Source organism: Pelmatolapia mariae, linkage group LG20 (assembly GCF_036321145.2).
Source record: "Pelmatolapia mariae isolate MD_Pm_ZW linkage group LG20, Pm_UMD_F_2, whole genome shotgun sequence".
NCBI classification, from domain to species: Eukaryota; Metazoa; Chordata; class Actinopteri; order Cichliformes; family Cichlidae; genus Pelmatolapia; species Pelmatolapia mariae.
Genome location: NC_086244.1, coordinates 16,767,168 through 16,786,266, shown reverse-complemented (window position 1 = coordinate 16,786,266; position 19,099 = coordinate 16,767,168). Strand labels below are relative to the sequence as shown.

The following is a 19,099-nucleotide window of genomic DNA, read 5'->3' as shown; positions in this document are numbered from 1 at the left end:
CAGACAGTGGGTACTGCCCTTTGTTTATCATATTGTAATACTTACCACAGATCTTTTCAGACTGATAATTAAACAAACACTTTTGAATCTTTCTTTCCTTCATGTTTTTTTTTTTAATTAAACAGGACTGGCAAAGTCCACAATGAAGTAAGTTGAGCTGTATTCAGCCTATCACTGAAGAGTCCATGTGGATGGCAGTACCATGGACCCATCAGTCAGTAGTGTCACAGTCAGAGTCAGTGTCCATGATGGTTGGGGTCATACAGTCCTCAAAGTCTTCAGCAAACTCCAGGAACTTGTTTCTTACGGCTTCATTCTCAATGCACAGCGCCCCACCTTGTCTCTCGTACTGGGTTTCAGCCCTGTTGATGTCAGCTATACAGGTCCAGGCTTTGTTTTGGCTTTTGGTCACACACCACTTTGAATGGTCACCTTTAGGCTCCCATGTACTCTGAGGACCCAGAACCTTTTTTATAGTTTTAATGTTGTACACTTTGTGATGTGGGTCTGAGCAGTCAGAAGGAGTACGACCTTTCTGGCAGCCCCAAGTCTGCACATACACATGACTGCTGACTGACTGGGCAATGGTGTAGTACAGGTCTCCATCTGCAAAATGGAGCAAATAAAGCATTTCCTGTCTTTTTGAAACATTTAACATTGTTCACACTCTCTGCTCAGACATTGCATTTCCGTTAGTAAGGTTTACCTGTTGTTTTTGGTCGTTTGTTTCCAGCGTCTTAGTTGTGTATACATGGAAAGAACAGCAACAGGACAGTTCAGCACACAGCACAGAGGCCATTGATGAAAACATAATGTCAGCAACAGTATGAATAACAGGACGTGGATTTCAAAAATCCAGCAATTCTCGGCAGCTATAGGCAGCATAAATATCATGGCCCAAATTTCTATTTGGATGTAGAGAAGATGATGTAAACTGGCACTGAGCTTAGCTGATCCTAAAACCTGTCCTCTCTTTAGAGGTTCCAAGTTTTTCATTCCCATCACTATTTAACCATGCTGGTGCTGGTCAGTGACAGCTTTCCTGGTTTAAGTCTAGACAAACACCATTGTAACCCATTAAAAGCTTAACCAATGACAATTGGTGTAATTTAAAGGATAATTATTACTTTAACCTTTAAACATGAGAACATCTCACCTGTTGTTTTCACCTGTTTAGCAATGCTAAGAAACCTCTGACCTCCTGTTGATGTCAGTGCTTGGTAGTTACTCGGTGGGTCGGCTTGAACCCATTTTGTTGCGTCTATAAGCTCTTGATGGAAATCATCTGGAATATCATGTTCAAATGGAAAAGCTCCGATGTACTGCAGGTGTGTACCTGGAAACAGTTAAATGAGATTTTTAATGTCATTTAGCTCAGCCTCTGGGCTTTAAATGGTAATATTTAACGTTTGCACTGAGCCTATTACCAATGTTTCTGAACTCGTCGTAGGGGAAAGTTACACAGATGAACGTCTGAGCATTTTTAAATCCGCTGCCAGGCCAGAACTTGTTTTGGTTTCTTCTGAAGGGGAATTGAGGCGTGCTGTGTAAGAGCCAGACCCCATTATTGTTTTTTTTGCACCATGATCACCCCTGTGGACAGTGAACATTTACACACCTTCATATGAATGACTGAGTCTAATATTATAAGATCAATAATCTACCAAACTTTCTTTCCAGTGTTTGTTTTATATGCGTGACACTGTGTTCTCTGTAAAAAGAAGCTTTTTTCACCTTTACTGTGGCCAAAGTCGAGCTGTGCGTGACATCCTGGAGGTTGATCGCTGTAGCTGATGAATCCAAGGTTTGGTGGCTGTAAATCATGCAAATAAAGTCTGCATTAACACTTTAATAACATACACTGGGCAGGCATACATTACACAGTCTCATAAGAAATAGTCACAACACTGAATCTATTTATTCCTGCTTCTGGGCGTGGACTTCGTCTCTTGGTAATAAAAATTCCTAAGTTGCTTGTTGCTGTCTCATGTGATGCAGTTTTGCCTGATGTTGTCATCGTAGCCATTGTTTTTTCTTACTTACTTGTAATAGTTTTAATCAGGTATGCGAGAGCAACTGTTAGGTATCTATAATTTAAGCATATCATTGTTTCTGTCCATTTCATGAGCTAAAATAAAATCTTACCTCTGATCTAAAGAAAACTTTAAATCTGCAGAGCTTCCTATACTGAGTGTTAGGTTTTCAGCTTATGCATTAAATTGTATGTTTTGGTAGCAGACCATGACTGAACCAAAGATTCTCACCATGTTTCTAATTTTCTTCAAGACTGGCCTCAGTGTGTTGGCTAAGGCACCAGACGGATCGTTGAGTTTCTTGTAGCCGGATGTACCGGGCAACATGTGTGACACTCTGGATGCTGAATCAGTGTAAAAGTACTTCATCTCCTCTTTATATGTTCTAGTTCCAGTTCCACGGATAATTTCTCCAGGTGCTTTGTAAATGATGAACCTGATGACAAACAAACAAGACATGACATGAAAAGAAACAAACTACAAGGTAAAAATGTTAACCTGTCAGACGCACATGTTAAACCAACATCAGCATTCACAGACGTTTCATCAAAAACCCTTTCTCATCATATTTTGATGCTCTCTGTACACTCTTAGTGTAATTTTCCAACATGAAGAAGAATCAAAACCTGAGTGAAATCCTATAACTGGAGCTTTTTTATGCATTTCATTTCACTTTCTAGTTTTGAACTTTATTTTTCTATATCTGTTTAATTTAGTCAATAATTTAGATAAAGGAGGTTATAAAAGGAGAGTTAAAATTCCCTCACTCACATTAAGCATGTCTCATAGTTCATGTCTAAGTTGCTTAAACATTACTGAACTATTCAACTGTCCTCGAGATTAGGTTTCCATGTGTGTCACTGCATGAAGCCCAGTGGATGTTGTTAATACGCAGTATGTGATGAGAATGAGGCCAAATGAGTTCATTACAGACGTGTAAAGTATGTTTTTAAAGACATTACCAGTCCACGTCAACACCATTGTTATCTCTGCAGGTCACTGGCTGCGGCTGGCCTTCAGATCCCCAACAGAATAGAGTGAGAGTCAGCACGGGCCTCCACATCCTAAAACACCCACAGCACATTAACCTGGTTTATGTGGGCACCTTTCAGAGACACTTTTTTACTTATCCTAACTCTTTACATGTCAGGAAACGTTCATTAAGATTTCAAAATTATTTCTGAAGTGGGTTGACCCCCAAATATTTCTAACTGCACCATGTGCACTAAAAATGCCATAAATCCCACAACAACAACAAAAACAAATTGAATTAAGAGAAAGAAAAACCAAATCATCTCATGACAGTTTGCAAGATAGTGACTTCCTCTAATCCAAAGGTTCAGGTTTTTTCAAGAACAAAGAAGCCAAAGGGGTTGAAAATTCAGCTAAACTGGCACTGAATGATTCGGTATTTCAGATTCAAAAGTATGAATTTAATTTCAATAAGCATTCATGCGCAGTGCTTCTTCTGGGCTAAAACCCTTTTAATTACTCAGCCTTTTCCCTCCCTGTCAGCACATCAGGAGCAGTGAAGCTTCTTACCTTCCACCGCTTCAGTCGTCCCAGTATTTCTGACAGAGCGTGGCCTTCACCTCAGATCTGTCCACCTCTTTTTGTGTATTTGTCTCTTCCCCCTCACTTAAATCCTCTCCAGCAGGCTGCTGATCAGAGGTTTGACAGCGTTTCCATTTATGGTCATTTAATCTTGTGAAGAAACAAACTAAATGCCATTTGATTTTCAGCAATCAGCATGAATCTGTACTTTGTGCCTCACAAACAGAATAAACTGAACTAAAGTGCAGTATTTATTTGTTTTGGAGGTTGTTTTTATCTCTCTATACATGTACGGCATAGAGACTGGGTGAGAAAGCTCGGACCAAAGGAAATCAGAATTTTAATGTATCCACACTCCCACCACCTCTAGCTGCAGTTTATGAACTGACTTAGATCACGGTCTGTGATGTCTGCAGCCACTGTCTGTAAATTAGTTGGTTAAAATACTTGAACTATTCTATTCAGCCTAAAGGATGTACGAGGCTCGTGTGAACTAATTACCCTTTCATAACAGGATCGGTGATCTGTTAGTTAATGTTTCCTTTTACATAACCTCAGCCTGTATTTAATCACATGGTTTTGTTACAATCAAGCCACATATCAGGTGAACCCTTGTTTAATGAGAGAGGGTTTACTTGTGTTTAAATCAGGTTTCTGGAGTTCTCAGGAACTCCATGGGTGCCTTGTAAAACATTCCAAACATTTCTTAGCTTTACACTGAGTGTTTTTGTTTTCTTATTGTTTACTCAAAGATTAGAAAGAGAATAAAGGTCTGCAGCGCTCTCTCCCATTTTCACTTTGCCTTTGAAAACAAGTCTGATGACTTACTCTGTCATGGTCCTGGGTCATTTGACCCTGGGTCATTGTCACACAGCCATGACAGACTCAAGTTATTCCTCTGTTTAAAGCAGATGATCCACACTGTTTTAATAAATATAGACACATTAATATTTTGCCATGGTTTCCAAAAAATATTAGAAGAGGTTATTATATGAAATATTTTTTTATAACTTAAATTCTAATTCTGTTTTTTACGAACACCACTTTCTGGTTTCTGTAGACAGTCCATGCATTGCATCACCTAAATAACACAATTATCTCTGCACTTAAAAATAACAAGTATACCATTAGTATGTTCATACCAAAGCTTTTGATGATAATCTTTTATTAGAAAAGTTGAATGAATATATTTTCGCATTATTATGTAAAAATGGTTAAAGTTCAACAGAGGTCAGTTTTTATGTGCTTTGAGCTGCTGTTTCAGCAAAGTCAGATTATTCTGTGGAGTTCCACAAGATTCCATTCTTGGACCCTTGTTATTCCTCAGCTATGTTAATGATTTTTCTAATGTTTCTGGGACTGTTTAGAAATAACACAATTAAATAAACTATTTTGAATATAATCAGTTGAATCATTTTCTGTGGTAAATGCCCCCCTGCCCTCCATCCAGGACCTGTACCTCTCAAGAACCAGGAAATGGGCAGAGAAAATCATCACAGACCCTTCACACCCTGGACACAGACTTGCTGCCCTCTGGCAGACGGTACAGAAGCCTGCAGACCAGGACCACCCGACACAGGAACAGTTTCTTTCCCCTTGCCATCTCCCTCCTAAACAGTTGACCTGTCACACTGCTCCCACTGCCAGACTGCAACTGCACGTTATGTACATTCTGTGGTATTCATTTCACTGCATTTCATTTCTATCATCCTGTATTTTATGTATATAAGATTTAGATTGGTTATTTATGGTTGGTTTACACAGCTTTGTCTATGTATGGGTATGCATGCGTACATGTATAAATACACACGTTTGTGTGTGTGTGTTAGTGTGTGTATGGATTGTGTTGTTTGCATATTGTTGTGATTTACATTGCTGTGCTTGAGAGTCACCATCTGCTGGAACTAAATTCATTGTATGTGTCTGCACATATACATGGCCAATAAACGCGATTCTGATTCTGACATTTAGCCAGTTTGTAATATGAATTAGATGGAGACTTCAAAAAAGGTGCATTGAGTCTTTTCCTGTATGTTATTCGCGTTCTTTTTCATTTTGGGGGCTATTTGTAAAAGTGTAAAAGCAATAACTTAAAGTTGAGCTGAATTGCTGCTGATTGAGCATGACTGCTTAATGTACACAAGCTTTGACCAAATATTTTCATAACCAATTATAAGTATTATTAGAAACCTTGGATTGGCTACTTGCACAATAACATGGACTCCTGTATGGTTACTATAACAGACTATGTTCTTCGTGGTCAATCTGACAGTTTCAGCATTAAAAACAGAGCCGGGTCTGCTTGTGTGAGCACTCATGTTTCCTCCACCTGCATCTGTTTGATGATCACCCAACTCAAATCCATCAGTGTACCTACTGCAGTCAGCTAGCCAAGCACAGGAAGAATGTTGTCTGTTACAAACACATAAAACCTGCCCAGCAACTCCTCAGGTATGTTTTACTGTGCTGCCATTTTGCTTCCATGGAAGTTTCAGTGAAGAGGTGAACTGGCTTCAGTCCAAACAGACTCAGTTCATCCAAACATACTGGGAAAAATGTTGTTCATATACATTTAGACTGAGTGATCAAAATAGGCGTGGTTATTGATTTATGGAACTCACTGATTGTATCAAGGCAATAATGTCATTGCTTTGCCAGCTAACAAACTTCTTACAGCTTTTTTAAAAAAATATTGCATTTTTCAAAAATATTGGAAACGGAGGACCCTAGCTGCTAGCCACATATTTCAGTGTGTTATGGTCTGAACTGCTCCTAGAATATAGGAACATCATCTCACTGAAACCAAGGCCGTCCCTGAAAAAGACAGGGGTCAGCACATGTCGCTCCTAAATCTGTATTAATGTGGCCTTTACATATCTGCAGGTTGCCCTGTCATGTGCACTAATGCACCCCCAAATAACATCAGGGATGCTGACTTTGAAGTGATTGGATTGCTCCTCTTCAGCCTGTAGGATGCAGCATCCATGATATCCAGCAGAATCTGAGACTCTAATTTATGGGCTCAAATTGTGGTCATAAATAATTTGTACTTGTAAATCAAATGCGTACTTGTGAACTGAGTTTTGTAACCTTGTAAACCAAAATATCTGAAAATTTTATGTTTGTGCATCTATAGATGAGATTTTGTATGTGTGTGTAAAAAAGATTTGTGTTTGTAAAAAATACTTACACAAGTTACAAATTTTTTCGTTAAGGTCTGGTTGCACATACAAAGCAAAAAACTACGTGTAAAACTCTGCGCTCAAGTCCTTCGCTTGCGTGCAAGTTTAAAGTTACAAGTATAAATCATGACCTGAGTTTTCTTCCTTTCAGCTCATTGGTCAATGTCACATCAATCACAAATTTAACAATCCAATCAGAAAACAGATGGGGTTGGCTGTTGGAGAGGTGCTTTACTGAGCTTCAGGTCCTGGAAGAATTATTTATGACCACAATTTGTTCCCATACTAATTGGTCAGAGGAGAGGAGAGGTTATCTCTTAGCCTACATCCATCACAGATGAGCTCAGGCTCAGAGAAGACAGACGCGTTTGCTGTTTCTCTGTTTGCTCTTTATATGGTGGAGTTTGAAGCTCACGTGTGGATGCAGGGATGAGCTGTGGTCCCTGCTGATGATTTTCAGAGTTTTATGACCTCACACAGAGATTTCACCAGAGAATCAGACCTGAGAACCTGAACACCACCAAGATCCAAGCTGTGCAGACTTGTCCCTGTGTGCAGATATTTCTCTGGATTCTTTGAACCTTTTCAAGAGAGTTTGAGCCATCAACGAACAAATCCAAATAATTCAAATTCTTCTCAAATTGTTGAATTATCTGTCCACGTATTTCTTAACAGAACCATGAACGTTTCATCTTTACTTCTGAAACTACTTTTTGTATTTTAAGTCTCTAATTAACCTCAGTTGGCAGAAGTCCCAAACAGCTGCCCCTCCAAGTATTACACGACTTTCACAGCCTTGTTGTAATATGTTGCTAATTTAAAATGAAAACTTGAAAAACAAGTTTCTGCATGTCATATCTTTTCTTTTAAATGCATTTTTAAAGTGATCATTGGATTTTGTGTAACTTACATTTTATACATCATCCATCATCCAGTATTTTAGAAATACATGTTTGCAACATGCAGATGCAGAAAAGCGCACACTCAAAAATGAGGTGAACAGAATAACTTGCTGTGTTCAGGTGTTCACCGCCTGTTAAAATGATTTTAAAGACCTTACTGCGTTACTCAAAGTGCGAGTTAGTGCCAGTCAGACAGGAACGAGGATTTTCCAGTGAAGTCTATTTTTGCGTAGGGTGTTTTTTTGATCTGATGCCATCAGCTGTGGTTTGGCTGCTGCATATTATGCAGTGCGGAGCAAAAGGAAAACACTTTAACTCAACAAACTGCAGCGACTAGTTAAAGAACTTTAACTACAGTTTTCTGAGTGACTAAGGTAAGACCCGACGATTTTAACTTAACGTTTCAAATTAATTAATTCATAAAAGCAAAGATTGAACAGAGCTTAAATTTAAATAGTTACAAAAGTTTCACCTGATGTTAAAGATTTTAATTTGATGTTGTTTGCTCAATGATATGGCTTATAATGCATATGCAGGGCTGGGTAATAAATGGGATCATAATAAAAATGTTTATATAAACTGACAATCATTAAAATAAACATTATTCTTTCTAGCTGAAGCTCGCTGTGCTTAAAATACTGATGAAGCTTGTCCAAAGGCTTGTTTGTGGTTGTTACCTGATTTAACATCTGATATTTTTTTAAAACTAATGAAACTGCATTTCGTGTATATTTGATGCTTCTCGGTTACAGTTTATGGTTCATGTGGCAGCTATTTTTTTCCTCTCAGACTTTAAATGATCTTTAAGTGATCTTTCTCTTCAGCATGTTGTCATCCATTAAACATACGAACAGCATTGTCTGTGCATGATTTGCAAACATTAAAGATGATACTGAACTGATTTATTGCAGAAAAATTAAACAAATAATGTTATGTTTTTGTTGCCCAACCCTATGTACTATATGTTAAATCAGTAGGGCTGCATGCATCTATAACACATAATATCTTGTTTGTTGGTAATTATCTGCATTACTGATGCAATGAGCAGAAGCAAAGGTTATGCAACTTGTGGAAAAATTGGTGACACCAATTAAAAATGTAAATTTTAGATTTGTTATTAAAACATGATTGATATAAAGATCAAGTCAGACATGTTACAGATGGTATGAGCAGTCTGAAGTTAATCACCCACAGAGAGTTACTCTGCCAATGATGAAGGATCACCAAAATGAGCTTTTATGCATCACCGAGCAGTCAGGACGTTTGTAGTCCGGACGTTTGTAGAGGCAAAACATAAACCCTAGAAGATGATGATGTCTTCTTCAAAAAGCTCAAACATGCATTTCATGTCCCGCCGCCACAGTGAAAAGTCAACAAATGGAGGGATCAACTCCAAAATCCATTACAGAACTCATAAAGAGGGGTAAAGCTCCGCTACCGTTCTCTGGAATGTCAACAAATTCATTCCCAGAGTGTTTGGGTGTTTTTAAATGTGCACTAAATGATTCAATAATAATAATACTTAATATTAATTAATGTTTCAATATATAAGATGCTTGCATCAAAGTGCAGGTGAGGAGGCATGATGGGAAGACATCATGGTTTCAGTTAAAAAAAAGAAAATTACAACATCAGCTCAACACACTGAAAAATGAAGTGGTCCAGTACAGGAGTGAGACCAGCTGGAAGTAAAGTGACTAAAGTAGTAGAAATACTGCCAGTTGTTTTTAGCTGCTCTGTGACTTCTGTGTCCACAGATGTATCAAACTGAAACCAGCGCGGTTCTTAAGAATGTGGGAGCTGATGCAGAACTCATCTCTAATAACAACTTAAATAACAAGATGGATCTGCTGACGCTGGTCAAAGTCAGTGAGGGAAGATTCTGGCCCGTACCAAAGTACAAGCCCATGGAGTGCAGCCTGACTGAGCTGGCCGAGTTCGAGGAGGAAGAAGACCTGTGTAAAGGTGTGTAACGACACACACAGTGAGGACATCTAATTGACATAATGACATACTTTTAGTCTAAACCTAACCCTGATGCTAAAACCACATTTTGAGCTTTAAAATTACCTATAAAAACTTGTGCATTTTGTCCCCATAAGGGACTGTTGGTCCCCACAAGCAGTGTTGGGAAGGTTACTTTTAAAATGTATTCCACTACAGAATACAGAATACATGCCCCAAAATGTATTTTGTAACATATTCCGTTACGTTACTCAATGACAGTAACGTATTCTGAATACTTTGGATTACTTAATATATTATCATGCTGTTTACAACTACATGAATGTGATTTATTACTATTACTGAAGGTCCGCGGCTCCGAACCGTAGTAAAGGAACCTCTGGCTAATACGTCGGGTTCGTGTCGGGCTCGTAGCCGAAAACTAGCTTTACTTTGTTGTCTGAACTTATTGTTTCGGAGGAAAACACGAACACAGTGTACAGTCGAGTCTTAATAGCTTACTCTTGGCTGCAGTGGTTATTATTATATTTACATGCTTCCAGCTCCCGTTTCTGCTCGATGACAGCTCGTACTTTTCCACTCTCCTTTTTCTCCCTCCTCGCGCTCACAGAAACATAACGGGAATGGCAGTCCATTCTCCCTGCAGCACGGACTACACTGCCCATGAGGCTACATTCTTTAGAGCACAACAACAACAACAACAAAAAGGCGCTCTCTCACCCAGGAACCACACAGTCCCAGAGAGAGCGTCACCCTGTAACCATGGCAACCGTAACGCTGCCGCCTGGAACAACAAACCAAACCCAAACAGTCCGGACCCGCGACAATATGAAACAGGAAAATACCGCCGTGTAATCCATTTATTTCAGCAAAGTAACTGTATTCTAAATACCACCTTTTTAAACGGTAACTGTAACGGAATACAGTTACTCATATTTTGTATTTTAAATACGTAATGGCGGTACATGTATTCCGTTATTCCCCAACACTGCATTCCAGTATAATAGCATTCCAATTTTCTGTTCCCACAAAGACATCTAAACATGTCTACTCAGACACACCCAACATGCTCATGTGATGCTCCTTCCAGATTATAATGAGGAGGTCTTGGTGAAGGATTTCACGACTACCATGGAGACAAAGGGGAGTGGAGAAATTGGTGGGGGAGATGATATTGTGGGTAAAGCCAAAATTGAGGCAACTGGTGATACCGTGGATGGACTGGAACAACCTGTGAGCATTATAAAAAAGAAAGCCGACGTTAAAAAACTGAGGAACAAGTTCAGTGGCAGGTAAGTGTCCGTCTCTCTGCTCGAGTTCAGCAGCAGACTTTCTGTAAACATGGAAATAACTTCCAGGGCTGCAATCTTTCTTTTGTCCAGCAGGGGGCAACTTCAAAAGGCTAATCAGATAAGATTAGATTAAATTAGATTAGATTAGCCTTTATTGTCTTGGGTGACATTTATCTTGAACAAACATGAGATATAATAGGTAAAATGTAATATCAGGTAACACAAATACAATTTCACCATCACCTACAGAAAATTTGTACCCAATTAACTCAGGGTTTTGTTTTGTTTTTCCTGAGGGCATTGACTTATACTCTTTATAAAGGATATGATGTCCTCAGAGATTTTCAGACCCTTCTTTATCACTGATTCTTGAAATACTGGAGGGCAGGCTCGGGGAGCATGCCAATAATCTTCTCACCCCTTTTAGTCAAATTTTAAAATTGGGAACTGAACTTAGCAGAAATGTTATCAAACTGTGTAGTTGCACCATAACAGATAATGGACTCTTAAGCTTTCTTAGAAAGTAATTTGTGAACACACAATCCACATATGATGAACCCGCTGTATCTGACATCAAACACCTAAATATTTAAACGTGTCACTAGTTCAACCTTCTCTCCAATAATTCATCATGGTTATCATCACGTAGTTATTTGTATGTTGCTCCCACAGCCCTCTGGGACTCCTGTATGTATAACCTCAGTGTGTATAAGATTAGGATTAACTTCTTACTTACGTTTATCTTGTAATTAAAAATACCACACACCATCTAACTATATGTGCATCCTGTACTTTGCCAACAGTTCCTAACGTGTTTCCCTCTCTTGGTGCTTTCTGTTTCCAGGAAAATAAAGAAGGAAAACATGGAGTTACTGGGACTGAAGGACAATGACAAACTGACTTTTGTTTACCAGAAAGTTTACAACAGCGGGCCTGTCAAGATGATTCGAAAGTCTAACAAGGGTGGGTCCATCTCAGCCTCCTGTCAAAAGATGCTGAATGTTCTTATAAAGGTGAGTGAATCTGATGTTTATCTGTGAAAGCTGAACTTTGATGGTATGAGGTGATTAAATGTGTACTGTAGAACATTGGAATGGAGCCAAACTAATTTAACCTGAAATCACAACAAGCCATCAGAGAAACTGAAAAGTTCTGCATGGGCTCTACAGAGAATCAGCTCATTTATGAACACTGAGCCAGCCAAGTCAGTTCTTTAATAAGCAACACAATCTAATGAGAACAGAAACATCACCATGTCAAAAACAAGCCGACCTGATGGCAGACTGAATAATCAGTCCATCCACATTATCACCAGTTACCTCATCACTCATACTGTAAACTGTAAAGCTGCTGCGTTGGTCATTTTAAACCACTTTAAACCGCTTTAAATCTCAATTGTAAATTGTAAATTTTAGACTATTATTAACCCTTTTTACCTCAAAGTGTATATTTACTCCCCTTTCCTTAGTCTTAAAGTGTATATTTATTTCTTACTCTTCCTGTGTTTATTCTTGTTCTTTTCCACTAAATGGAACTGGAGCCTCGTTGTCTCATCTCTGCTATATACTGTACTGTATATAGCAGAAATGACAATAAAGTTTACAGCAGACATCAGAGGGCCAAAGCCCCAGCACCTGGTTGATAGAGAAGTACAGCAGGACCCAGGAAGACCAACCAGAGTGCTGCCTGGACTGACTACAGTGCCCCACACGGGACTGCTGGAGTGCATGGCACAGTAAAAGGCTAATAATGCACTGATAATATAATTATGAGCTCAATGGGACGGTCAGTGGATGCTGGTGCCAAACTCCAAGGCAGGTGCACAAGTCATCATCAAATGTGGAATATACCAGGGCGATGCAACTCCCTCAGACCATCAACCATCCCCAGGACATTGAACTGTAAGCTAGGAGTGAGCGATATGTTGACTCACTGATTCTATGAGCTTTAATGATAGTCCCGAGGCTCTGCTAATGGCAGCGCAACAACAGCAGCAGATCGAGAGAGACTGGAGTCCATTGTTCTTGTTTTTTGTTTCTAAATGCTGTATAAGGCAACGAGTATTCACCACAGAAACAAACAGTTTCTGCACAATCCTGATTTTAATGTATTTAATGTTGTATGATTACGACGTTGTTCTAGCACTCTTCTGATCTGTCTGAGGAACAAACTGACATTTCAGTATTTCACAGTAGATCCAATACGGTGTTATTTGTATTCAGGGCAACAAGAAGGAGGTGACGAGCTTCACTGTGCCAGAAAACTCCACCTTTGGTTTTGGCCTCATGGAGCTAAAGATGGATGATGAGAAGCTGAGTAAGAATACATGACTGTGTTTAATGTTTCCGAGTAGATTTAGTGTGTTTTCCTGTTACTGAATGTAACGATGTCTCTTTTCTCATCTTAGAAATCCCATGTGAAGCCTTTACTCATAAAACAGGTTTATTCGGTAGGTTGATTCTGTTGTTGAAGGTTTTTCTTCTTCATTTGTAAATGTTAGACTTAGTTTTGATTCGATGTTCGTCTTGATCTTTACTTTTGGGAGGCGTGAATGATTAAATCAAGTTTGACAGAGTTTAGAATAGAAAAGAATAATCCTTTAATTGTCCCACAAGGGGAAATTTGGTTGTAACAGCAGCCAGAAAGACACATATACAAACAAACAGTACACAGGACACAGAACAGAAACATACACAATTTTTTCTTACATATTTACATCAAGGACAATGGTTACTATAAACAGAGTACTGTACAGTTATTAAATTAAATAAAATTAACTACAGATAAGAGGCAAACCAGGTTGTAGTGCGAATCGGTTGATTAAATTATTGCAGTTACAGCGCAGATGTAAACATCTATGATTGTTGGGAGCAGTTCTGATTGTACAGTCTGACAGCTGCAGGGAGGAAGGACCTGCGGAAATGCTCCTTCATGCATCTAGGATGCAGCAGACTTTTATCAGACACTGTGCTGTTTTTCCTTTTGTGGCTTTAATCATTCTGAGGTTTGTTTCCAGGTCTGCTTGCCAACGATGCCATCAACTCCAAAGAGATGCTGCATAAAGTGAAAGAAGGTGTGTGTGTGTGACTTTTAAAATTTTAGAATTGATTCATTTTTTAAATAACACTACATCAGCATTAACAATATTTTAAACATGACAACTGCTCATTCTGTCACTCTCCTCCTTATCGTCATGATATTAGAGATGGACATGTAAAAAAAAAACCCAAGAGTAAAATAGAAATGTTTCAGTATCTGTGATGGATCCTGTATAACTAAATAATTTAACAATAGAGCACTCCTTGTTTGTGCACATTCACCTGTCTGAGGTGAAAAAAAGTAGCTTGGTTGGTAGCTTTAGGTTGAGGTTGTGCAGACATATTGATGTGTCTTTAACATTTCCGCCATTGGATGTAGGAGGATTATGGAGAGAAGTGAAAAAACAGATAGTATATTCCAACTATTCCAATACTATAGTATTCCAACTATAGTATGGAAAACTACCATTTGCAACATAAACAGATTTATGGGCAGTAACAGGGACTCCCAAAGTCATCTGTTTGAACAATCATTGCTAGGAACCAAAACAATCACTTGGAGGTTTTTTCCTCAGCACCATGTCATCCAGGAACCACTCACTAACCAATCAGGTATAAATACGTTAAATATGGTAATGTGAGAAATCATAATAGATTATGGGAATTGTTTTGATCTGTGTTTGCAATAAATAACTTGAAATAAATATTTATTTTGATCGAAGGTCATTCAGGTTTGTCTGGTGAGATACGCATGCATGAAGTGTTTGAGTGATGAGTCATGTATTACTCAGAGAAGTGTTAAATAAAACTGTGAAAACATGAGACATAAAACCTGATTATGTTTTACTCGTTTAATAAATAATTTGATGTCTGCTGGGATTTGACATTGAGACCTGGTGCTTAATAAACTGGTTTCTATGGTTCCAATAAAAACCTGCTTTAATTTACTGTGACGGTATGATTGGTGCTGCTTCTGTGTTTGCTGCAGAACTGGAGATGAAGGATCATCTTCTGCTGCCGCTCAGAGATCTTCCCGAGTCGACCCGTCGTGATCTGTTGAAGAAGCTCAGTGAGCTTGCTGAGGACGGAGATACTCTCTCTCTGCTGGAACAGACAGTAAGAAGAATATTCAGAGTCTGATGTGTGCTCCTCCTAAGGTTCAACCCTCATTGCCATCTTCATCAGTTACTGCAGCCTGTTCAGCTTACACTGAGATAAACATCGGTGTTGCAGGTTTTTAAAGACGTGTTGGATATTTCAGTTTATTTTAAAATACACTTCCTTGTCATCATAACAGTTTTTTCTTCTTTTTATCTGAAGCCAAATCAGTCCTGCTGGCTCGTCTTTATGATCTTAAACTAAGCACAGAGGTAGTTCAGGGAGACACAACCAAGCTGCCCAAAGTTTCTGCAGGCCACTTTGTAACCCAACGCCACCCCACCTGCTGTCTTCCATGTGTGCTATCCCAGAACAGTTCTGCTGATCATTAATGCTGGTAATAAAAAGGGAAACATCAGTTATCAGAGGAAAAAGTGATACTGAAACAAAATAAACTTAAAACCTGTTTGAAACTTCAACTTCTATGACTACAACCCAACAACAACAACTATAATAATAATGATGATGATGATGATGATAATAATAATAATAATCCTCTGCTCCTCTCAGCTGGACCAGTGCACTAAAGGAACCTCTAAGCACGTTCCGTCTGAGGCTGTCTCCTCCTTCATGGACCTTCTTGATATCTCAAACATCTCCAGTGCTGTGAAGGATGCTGTTCACCTGTTGGTCAGCACGTTGGACAGTAAGTCAGCTGACCCGCTCTGAGACATTTATCCTATCCAGTAATATGTAGATCCTCCACATCAGGTGTGGTATGTGAGCTGGAGGTGGTGGGGCTGAGATAAAGGTGCTCAGGTGTGATTTGGGAGTGTGTGAGAGCTCAGCTCACAGTTTTATTGACACATCTGAAGCAAAGTGTTTCAGCTCGTCACATCGTCATCAAACTTTGTCTTTCTTCTTCATGTTTGAGCAGCTCTGCCAGATGAAGTGCCGCCACTTCTGACCCGCTGCAGTCCAGATACTCTGAGAGTCCTCAACCAGCTGGTGGGTCCATTCACTCATTCGTCTACATTCATCTACATGCATCTACATGCTCCTCCCAAAAGCCTCATCACACCTTATTCCACACAAGTGCTTGCTGTAAGAATATGTGCAGAACGTGGTTGGGCTTCCTGAATCATTTACAATGATTTTACAGACCCTGCTACACTTAACAGCACAGCACCAGCAGCTCCGCCCACTATCAGCAGCCTGTGGGCGGAGTCTTCCTCATGTTTGAATCTGATCTGACAACAGCTCCCTCTCTGCTTCTCCAGGCGGATGGACTGAAGGACGGTCGGGCCAAACTCCCAGAGTCCCTGCCCGTCCCCCTGCAGGAGGGAGGGGAGCTCCGCTGGGCGGCCGAGTTCATCTGTTTGAACGATCAGAAGCTGAAAGAGTTGAGTGACGGCTGGGACCGGCCCGAGCTGCCCCCAGAGGTTCTGCTGGAGGTTCTGTGCCTCGCTGTGCAGGGACTCAGCCTGATGCAGCCCACAACAAATCCTTAATGTCAGCTGCTGTGATCTTTGTTAACCTGTTTTCACAGCAGCTGATTTTATAATGTGTGCAGCTTCCAACCAGGTAACCTCAGTACCTAACAGTACAGTCCCTGGGTTGATTCCAGCTTTTGTGTTGCAGTGTTTCTCTACCTTTATTGTCTTTCCCAGGAGCAAAATGACTTTAATTTGTAATAACAATAATAATAATAATTTACTTCATGATTCTTGTCATTTATTGGTTTTATTGCAGTCTTTGTTTATAGTTCCTATTCCCGAGTTCCCCATCTCTGTCTCCACGTTTTAATATTCTGAATGTGAATTTATTATTCTCCTGGTTCTGAATTAAAGCTTTATGATTCACTGAAAAGAGCAAGTGGAACCTTTAAATCTAAAAAAAAAATAATTACAAGAACCCCTAAAAACACATAAATGACAGCAGATAAGGATCAGCACTGAGGTAATGACACTGATATTCAGAGAACGGTTGTAATTCAAAAATAATTAGGAAAGTCATTTAAAAAAATCCATGTTCACAAAAAAAACCCCTTTTTTCTATTAAAGTTTGTACATTTGTATATGTAGTTTAAAAATCTCATCTTGTTAAAGGTCGTATGTTATTACTGATCTAAAATCTGAAGGTGTTTCTGAGTTATGAGTAGTGTGAGTTGTGAAACAGCATGTGTCTGAATAGAAAGGTGGTGTAATAATTATGTAAATGTATGAGGAAACAATTAAATGACGAGAGTCTAAAAGACTTAAAATTTAAACCTGACAGCATTAAACTGTTTATCAGGAGGATGAATCCTTTAATCCTCTGTGGGTTCAACATGAGAACACTCATTAGTGGGAAAAATGCAGGCATAGTCAGAAGATGTTCTGAAGGTGGAATTTATTACAAAAGAACTATTTACAATAAATAAAAATAAAATAAATAAAAAATAAGAAGAAAATAAAATAGTTTGTTTAGAGACTAACTGACTGAAGTGAGTTCTTCATAAGTCTGTCGTTTTAACAGCCAGACCACACGTTACCCTCACTGGAACCACCAATAAACTGACTGTGTAGGCCTGGGCAACTCCCTTTACACCCTGTTGTATCCCACCAGGCATCATGTCTATCCATCTTTCCCACAAAACAGTATGTCTCCCTGCTCATTACCAACAATAGTTTCCATATTAATCATATATATTTATACAACTACTTGCAGGCGACTTAAACAGGATGGTTAAAAGAGGAAGAACCCAAACAACATAGTACAGGTCACGTGACCCCAAAGCGGGACAGGAGCCCGCTATTTAATACCAGGAACGACATGCCTCACCTCCATCTTTGTGGTCCGAAACAGTGCAATCATTTCAGTGGCAGGTAAGTGATAATACACGCTGGCTGCACCTGTACTAAAGTCACCTGTCTTCCTTTCCTCCTGTTCGACTGCTGGACCCAGCGACATGCAGCAGTAACAAAAAGGCAAGTGTGTGGAATGCGCACAGGCATCCATCCCACGACAGCCCACAGTCAGTGACATCACTATGTAACATCAGTGCTCTCAGGTTTCCTGCTGCTTCAATGAAGCTCCTGCTCCATCTGGTGGTCTTTACAAAAATCAGCTGGGCTTAGTCATATGATCCAGTCGCATGTTTATAGTGTCCCACCGAAGCACATTAATCGATCTTACATTCATCGAACAACTAATGTCTCAAAGAAAGAACCCCCCCCCCCCTCAAGTTTGCAACACAAACACATATGTTAAGGCAAGTAGTCTGTTGCTAGCTGTCTATCTCTACTTATTGATGAGGTATTATACACATTTAGCTTTAAACAAATTTAAAGCTAGTTTATGGTGACCGTATTTTGATTTCCAAAAAGAGGACACTTGGCCCAGTCATGAATAATGTTTTACCGTTTGCTTAAAGAAAACTTGAACATATTTAAACGATGCCATCTCTGTGCGGTTAATGGATGGTGAAATAAAAAATGTATATGGCTTTTACAATTCAACAAGTGCAAAGAAAGAGGACAGTTGGTCACACTAAGCTAGTTGCTGTTGTGTCTATTAATGCTATTGGCAGGAACAGCAGAGGGATCGACTGTGTATCGGTGGATGATGAAGAGTGCAGTCAGACTGCAACACCATGTTGGTCATGGTTTATTGCAGTGTTGTCAGCAGGAAAAGCTGTGTGTGAGTGATGTCCTGAGAGATGTCACACATATTTTTTTTTATTGATTATTTGTTTGTTTACATCATAATTACTGACGTTTAATTGAGTATTCTTCACAGTTTTGAACTTTAAATGATACATTTGTATTGATCTATGGAGCTTATAAAGAAAAGCGACTGAACTTCTTTAAGTTTCTTTAAGAAACCGACTATTAGCATAACAAGCTCACCTGTCAGCACAAACTGTAATACAGATACTGTAATATTCTGTTCTCAAACTTATGAATAACGTATTCTTAATCTGCTTCGTGAGCCACCATTTTCTTTATTGCCGCTCGTTCAGTCCAACATAACACACACCCACTTCCGTAAACA

The 19,099-nt window shown here is 39.3% G+C and overlaps 1 pseudogene; it reads right to left on the bottom strand.

Annotated features, from left to right (window-relative positions):
- Nucleotides 1-211: 211 nt before the first annotated feature.
- Nucleotides 212-3,096, bottom strand: LOC134619217 (plancitoxin-1-like; annotated as a pseudogene).
- Between the last annotated feature and the right edge of the window lie 16,003 nt (nt 3,097-19,099).